Source organism: Octodon degus, unplaced genomic scaffold, assembly GCF_000260255.1.
Source record: "Octodon degus isolate 3935 unplaced genomic scaffold, OctDeg1.0 scaffold00021, whole genome shotgun sequence".
NCBI lineage: Eukaryota > Metazoa > Chordata > Mammalia > Rodentia > Octodontidae > Octodon > Octodon degus.
This window is the reverse complement of record NW_004524597.1, coordinates 4,919,080-4,926,066: the sequence shown is the minus strand read 5'-3', so window position 1 is coordinate 4,926,066 and position 6,987 is coordinate 4,919,080.

The window sequence follows — 6,987 nt, the reverse complement described above, 5'->3', positions numbered from 1 at the left end:
ATATATATCAGGAATCACACTCAGGACTTCACACTTGTCAGGCAGGCACTGTGCTACTGAGCTATATTCCTGGCTCCATAGTAAATATTTTTATAAGATCTCTTAGGCTCTCGTGACCAAAAAAAAATATGTGGGAGGGAAGAGTAAAAGCCCTGGCCATTGCTAGCACTGAGCAAACTAGTCTGGAGCTCTCTGTTGAGTGAATGATTTCATGAATATGAAAAGCAGTAAGAGGTAATTTGTTCTTCAAAGAACATTTGCTGAAACTTGGAGATTTTGTGGGTTTGGGATTGCAAAACAAGCGAGACATAATATTGTCCCTCATTGTCAGAATTCATGATAATATTGTGGTACAATAAATGACCCAATGAAAAATTGGACAAGTGAAATGAATAGATACTTCACAGAAGAACAAATGGTCAATAAATGCATGAAGAAATGTTCAACATCAACGTCTATTAGAGGAATGCAAATTAAAACACTGAGATTCCCTCTTACTCCAAAAAGAATGGCTATCATCAAGAAATTGAATAATATCTACAAATGATGGCAAGACTGAGGAGAAAAGAACCCTTTTACACTGTTGGTGGAAGAGTAAACTACTACAACTATGGAAAAGCAGTGTGCAGATTCCTTAACAAAATTAAAATGAAGGGCCAGGAAGATGGCTCAGTGGAATAAGTGCTTCCCTGGCAAGCACAAGAGCCTGAGTTCAGTTCCTCGTTCTGCAAAATAAATAAATAAATACATACATACATAAGTAAAAAATTAAAATGAAATTAGAGATTCCATTTGATCCAGATCTTCCTCTTCTATGTATTTTCCTAGAAAATGAGAGACACCATAGTATAGTGATACATGCATACCCATGTTGACACCAGCACAATTCTTAATAGCTAAATTTTGGTAGTAGCCTATATGTCCATCAACAGGTGAATGGATAAAAAAAAATACATACAATAGAGCACTACTTTTCATAAATACAAATTTGAGTCATTTGTAGGAAATCGAATGCACCATGATATCATAATGTTAAATTAAATAAATTAAACAGGCTTAATTACTGCAGCTTCTCTTATAAGAGAAACCAAAATTGTAATGAAGAAATAAGATCAAAAGAGATGCTAGGAAGCAGGATTTCTAAAAGAGAGAGGAGATCAAGACTTATGGAGGGGCTGGGGAGATGGCTCAGTGGAATAAGCGCTTCCTTGGCAAGCACAAGGGCCTGAGTTCAATCCCCGGTTCTGGAAAAAAAGAAAAAAGAAAAAGACTTATAGAGAGGTGGAAAGAGGGGAGGGAAAAAAAGGAATTCAAATGTGCTATATACATGTACCAACCCCACACAAGGATTGTAAACATAATATATTACAAACATAATAATAAAAAACTGGAAAATTTAAAAATTGTCAGAAAATATCTAAGGTCAGGAATCCTCTTCCCTTGTTTAGCAACTCTTAGCAAGACTAAATTGTGCATGACTTGGGACACCCTGAATTCCAGAGTAATACTCTCAGTGTTTCTTGTCATGATAGTGACTTTGTCCATCTGGAACTCAGAGTTCCTGTAGATCTGTTTCTTTCATAAGACCAACCCATCATGCAAAGATGGCCCCCCACCTGCCCATCATGTGAAGATGGCCCCCCACCTTCCCATCATGCAAAGATGGCCCCCCACCTGCCCATCATGTGAAGATGGCCCCCTACCTTTCCATCATGTGAAGACAACTCCACCAAGAAGTCCTGGTGACAACATCCACAAACCCAGGCTACTGCAAGGAATCTTGCTCTGTACCTTTTTTATGATTGAAACTCCAGTGATGGCCTTGTTCTAGGCAGGGGCCCTTTAATGTTTTGTTCTGTCTAATTTGGGCAGGAAAAGAGATGGGATTTGCTTTATTAAAAGAGATTTGATCTTCAAGAAGCAGATACACCCTAAACGTTTACTATGCCTGTGTGTAAAGCTGACTCAAAATTATAAAGTAAAAAGAAGACAGTACAAAGATGTGGGTCCAGTTTTATTCTGCTTTTAGCTACCTATTGGGCATCTGTAAGCCTACATGAAGAATCAGTGTGTTTTGTTTTGCTCCGTTTTGTGTGTGTTTAGCAAAAGCAGTTTTCAAGGCCATTTCAAAGTATACACAAGGGGCCAGGGAGATAGCTCAGTAGAATAAGCGCTTGCCTGGCAAGCACAAGGGCCTGAGTTCAATCTCTGGTTCTGCCAAAATATAAAAACAAACAAACAAAAAAAAAGGAAAGAAAGAAAAGAAAAGAAAAACAAAGTATACACTAATTATGCTTTTCTAGGGTAACAGACTAGGGGCCCATGAGTTTTTCTATCCTGTCCCTGTGGTGGCCTTGGTTGTCTTAATTCCATCTGTGGCTCTGCCTTGATAGTCACCAGGATCAGGTGGATTCACCTGGGACAAAACCTATGTGACAATGAGCAGCCCCTGCACTGCCATTCGAATGTCCACAAAGTCTCCTGGTTGCACCTACCTGCAAAGCACTGGCAAGCCTTTCTTTGGGGATAGAGAAACCTGTGGGCAGTCAGCTTGCTCTGCCCTGCCTCATACCACCCTTCACAGGAATGAGAGATAACCACAGATTCCTTTTGTACAATTCATGATATTTAATGACTGCACTAGTTCACACATTACTGAGTATGTTAGCCATTTTTTTCTCATTATTTCTGAGGAAAAAAAGTTGTTTGACAGTTCTAACTTCCCACTGGGGCTCCTTAGAATCTGTTTTACAAACAATGGGATAGTTAAGGGTTTTCTGCTCTGCAGTTGAATTAAACTACAGGAAGAAAAAGGCAGGCTTTGAAGTTGAATACTAAAACACACAGTAACAGAAGAAACCAGAAACCCTATAGGGTTTTAATCTTGTTTTGTTGCATCTTCCTACAAACCTTTGATTTGTTTGAAAATTTGTCTTGGTTTTCCACAAAGATGTCTTGATTTCTGCATCACTTCAAACCCTCCTCCTATGTGAGTTAGCATTAGGATGGGACAAGAATGGCACCTTAAGATAGGGAATCTTTGGTGCTTTGAAAAATCAGATCATCATTTAATACTTGGCAACCCTAATGTCTGTGAACCCTGTCTGGGCCTGCTCAGTCCCTTTTCCAATGCCATGAGTGTTTGCGTTCTTGTATTCCCTAGTTTGTTTTCTATTAACTATGATAGCAGTTCTCTGTGCTTATTTTTGTTATTAAAAATAGAATGGCAGTGCATTGCATAGCATTTAGAAATTCTAAATTTAGAAAGCTGGAGTAAAAAGTGAGACATGAATTCATTATGCAGAGAGCTTATTGCTGTAGGACACCAACTCTGTTAAGATTGATAGCATGTGGAATGCAGGGATTGTCTCCCCAATGCCTTCCCTTGCCCCATAGCCAAGCAGAAAGCTTGGCTTGCTTTACCCTCTGTAACCAAAGGACAGAGATTTGCCATAAAAATGGACATATTTCCCCAAACAGTCATAAATATTATATATCACAAACATATACTAAAATTAAAAAAAAAAGAAGGAAGATGAAAATGTGGCTGGATGGGTGGTGGACTGGTGGCCTGTATATCTGCATAGAGATGAACGTGCTTACCTGCACAGTTTGTGGAGTAAATCCAGGACAATATAAGGAGCTGATATATATATATATATATATATTCAACTATGGCAGTACTGAGATTCAAATTCTCTAGTTTGTGCTCAGTTTTCAGTTCTTCAGGAAAGTTGGTTTTTCTGAATTTAAATAACTGTAAAATCAGATTAGGCAGCTCTGGACAACATCCAATCTGCAGACCTCGGTGTTTTGCCCGCTGCAGCATATATCCATCACTCATACAAATGTGATCAAGTACTCAATCTCTCTAAGCCTCACTTGTCTCATTGGAAATTGAGAATAAAACTACAGTTAATTAAATAACATGCTGATAGCCGAACCTGGGCATTGTATGAGTTCAGTAAATATTAGCTGTATTTAAGTGTTCATTAATATGTAAAATAGCCATTATGACTGCTCTGTTATTGGCAGGAGCAGTAGAAATGGTGTACTGGCTCTGTCCCTTCCATCCCTCTCCCTCAGACTCCCCCACATGTGCACACCTCAAAACGAGGTACTGGGAATGCCACTCCCCAGGTGCCCCAAGCAAACTCTTAATGACAGCTGCCCTGGAATCCCACTTGCTCATAAAGGACCTCATTGTTGAGTGCCATGTGAGACAGCACACCTGTGATTTTTAAAAAGAGGAAAGAGAGGGTTGTAGTCATCATTTTCAACACCATGGCCTCACTCTGGAAGAGACTTCTGCCCACATCATCATTAACCCCATTGACTCCACCCTGCAGAGAGACTGAAGTGTGCTCTCCACGGTACAGAGGCTGAAATGTCCACAGACTCAATAACGGTGCTGAAACTTAACATGCATCTGCCGTCTGCCGAACAGCTCTGGGCACAAATAGGTTTCTTTTATTATGGACAGAAAGGCCAAGTGAAATTTTAATCAGACAGACAAGGAGGGTAGCTGAGAACACTGAAATGCCAGCCCTGCTGGTATTTCCACGATATTGAACTTGTCTTTTTGAGGCCTTTGTAGCTATTTCAATTAGCTCTGAGACACATAGCCTGTGTTTTTGCAAATTCCTCCTTTTTTAATTAAGCTGCTGTTCACAGGGATATTAGAAAGTGTGCAGTTTTTCTTGTGATATACAAACCATAGAAGAGAGAATTAAATAGTTGAAACATTTGGATTTAGAGAGCACATTGCTATCCTAATCCCATTTGAATGGCCAAACTCACGGCGCTAGTCTTACTAGATATTTTCAGCATTCTCCTTTTATTTTAGTCTCTAGATTTCACAGACTTCTATTGGTATTGTTATATATTTTTGTTTTAATATGCGATAAGCCTATAAACTTTATTTTCAAAATGATACAATGTTCAGTACAAACAAAAGTATATATCTGTAACAAATAATGAATATTAGGAAGCATACTAAGAGAAAAACTATGACCCTACCAATTAACTTACAAAATGAAAACATTTATCTGTATTATTGAAATGACCTGTGTGTTCTTTGATGAGTTTACTTTTCTTGAAAACAATCAAGCATCAGTTTGTCAAGTAAGGTGCATACAAGTACCAGGAATCCTTGGAGGTACTACAATAAAATGAGATGTATCTCCATGTATCATATGGAATGCATACATGGAAAATAATCCCTAAAATTAAAAAAGGAAATGAGGGCCATGGTGCCATCCCTGGCATTTATTCACCCCTTCAGTTCTTCATTAACTGTGGAGTATAACTGACATCTTCCTTAAAATAAAGTAAGCATGACAACTGCTATGATCTGAAGATGTACTTCCCTCCCTGGAGTTTAAACCCCAAATGGGTGGTATGACAAAGTGGAAATCATAAGGAGGTGCTCAGTCCTAGGGGCTTAGCCTTCAGGAATAGCCTCCATGCTCTCCAAAAGGCGGCCAAGAGATCCCTTCCACAGGTGTGGAGGAGCACAGAGCCTGTCGACTTGTCGGTGATTTTGCAGCCTGCACCAAGCACCATAGCTTCCAGCACCTGGAACTTGAGTTTCTTGCCTTCAGAACAGTAAGAAATAAATGTTTATTGTGGACAAGACAACTGGTCTACTGCGTTTTGATATAGAGGTCCCAATAGACTAAGATGGTATGTGTTATGATACACAGTTATAACACTCCGGCTGTAACACTGGGGTTCAGCTAAGAATTCCTTGGGAGATTTGAGTCAGACATTTGGTTTTGTTCATGCACTTATGGTTGGGAGCAAACCTACATTTCCTTCATGAATACTAGAGAGAGATCCACCTGAAATACTCGTCCTAACACTGAAAGGACAAATGTGAGGGGCTCTAATTAGCACCCCGTTTTCCACATTTTTTAACAAATCTTACTGGCTGGAAGCTAAGATCCTTACAGAGTCTGAGTGGAATTGTAGAGTCAGTAATTCTACAGTTCCTGATGACTTTCGGAACCGTCTAACCTCAGGCTAATGAGGCAAGTCTTACCACAGGCCTCCTCAGCTGCAAGCTGTCCACCCACAGTTCCAGAGCTAATTTCTCTCCATACGCTCTCACTAATGCTTTCGCTTCCTGTTGACTGTGGACGACCCTTTAGGGAAAGTGGTAAGGAAGTATCAGTGTACATGCACCCTCTAAAAGAAGGGCATCCACCTGCACCCACCTGGGGGAGGCAGCTGGAGTTCATCAGCTTTTCCACTGCTGAGACACAATGTCTGACACCCACAGTTTAACACAGGTGAGATTTAATTTATCTCACAATTTGGGAGAGTTTAGTCTGTAGTTGACTGGCTCTGAGGCAGGGCCATCACAGCAGAAAGGCATGTCAGATCAAAGCTGCTTAGTCAGGCTGGGCTGAAGGCACAGTAGAAAATCAGAAAATAAGGAAGGGACAAGATATAGTCCATAAGGCCACACCTCCATGACCTCCAAAGACGTGGCCAAGGACATGCTTTAGTAATCTCATAGATGTTTCTTAATGCAATGGAATTGACATATTAGGATCCACCATCACAACTCCTTGTCAGCTTCACACTCAAACACATCTCCTTATACTGTGCCCAATCTCCAAAGAGACACAATAACCAGTTTATAACTCTGCCTGAAAAACATCATGTCTCATTTGCAACTGCCTGAAGGACATAGATGCGATGCTCCCACCCCAAGCCAGTGAGTACTATTGTCTTCCTTTGAATGTTCTTTGAGTGGATACTTTCACATAAATAATTACCCCTAAGCATTAGCCATTTTAATAGTCTTAGCCGGGAAATATCTAAAGTCTCGTACAGTTTTGGTAACAATTCTTCTTAAAGAAATAAAAACATCTCTATTACTTATGTTTTCCTGATCAGACAAGCAAATTATGCTTGTCACTGAAAAGGGAAATACTTCCTACATATGTAGGGAGACGGTTTCCTCCTTTAATACAAATA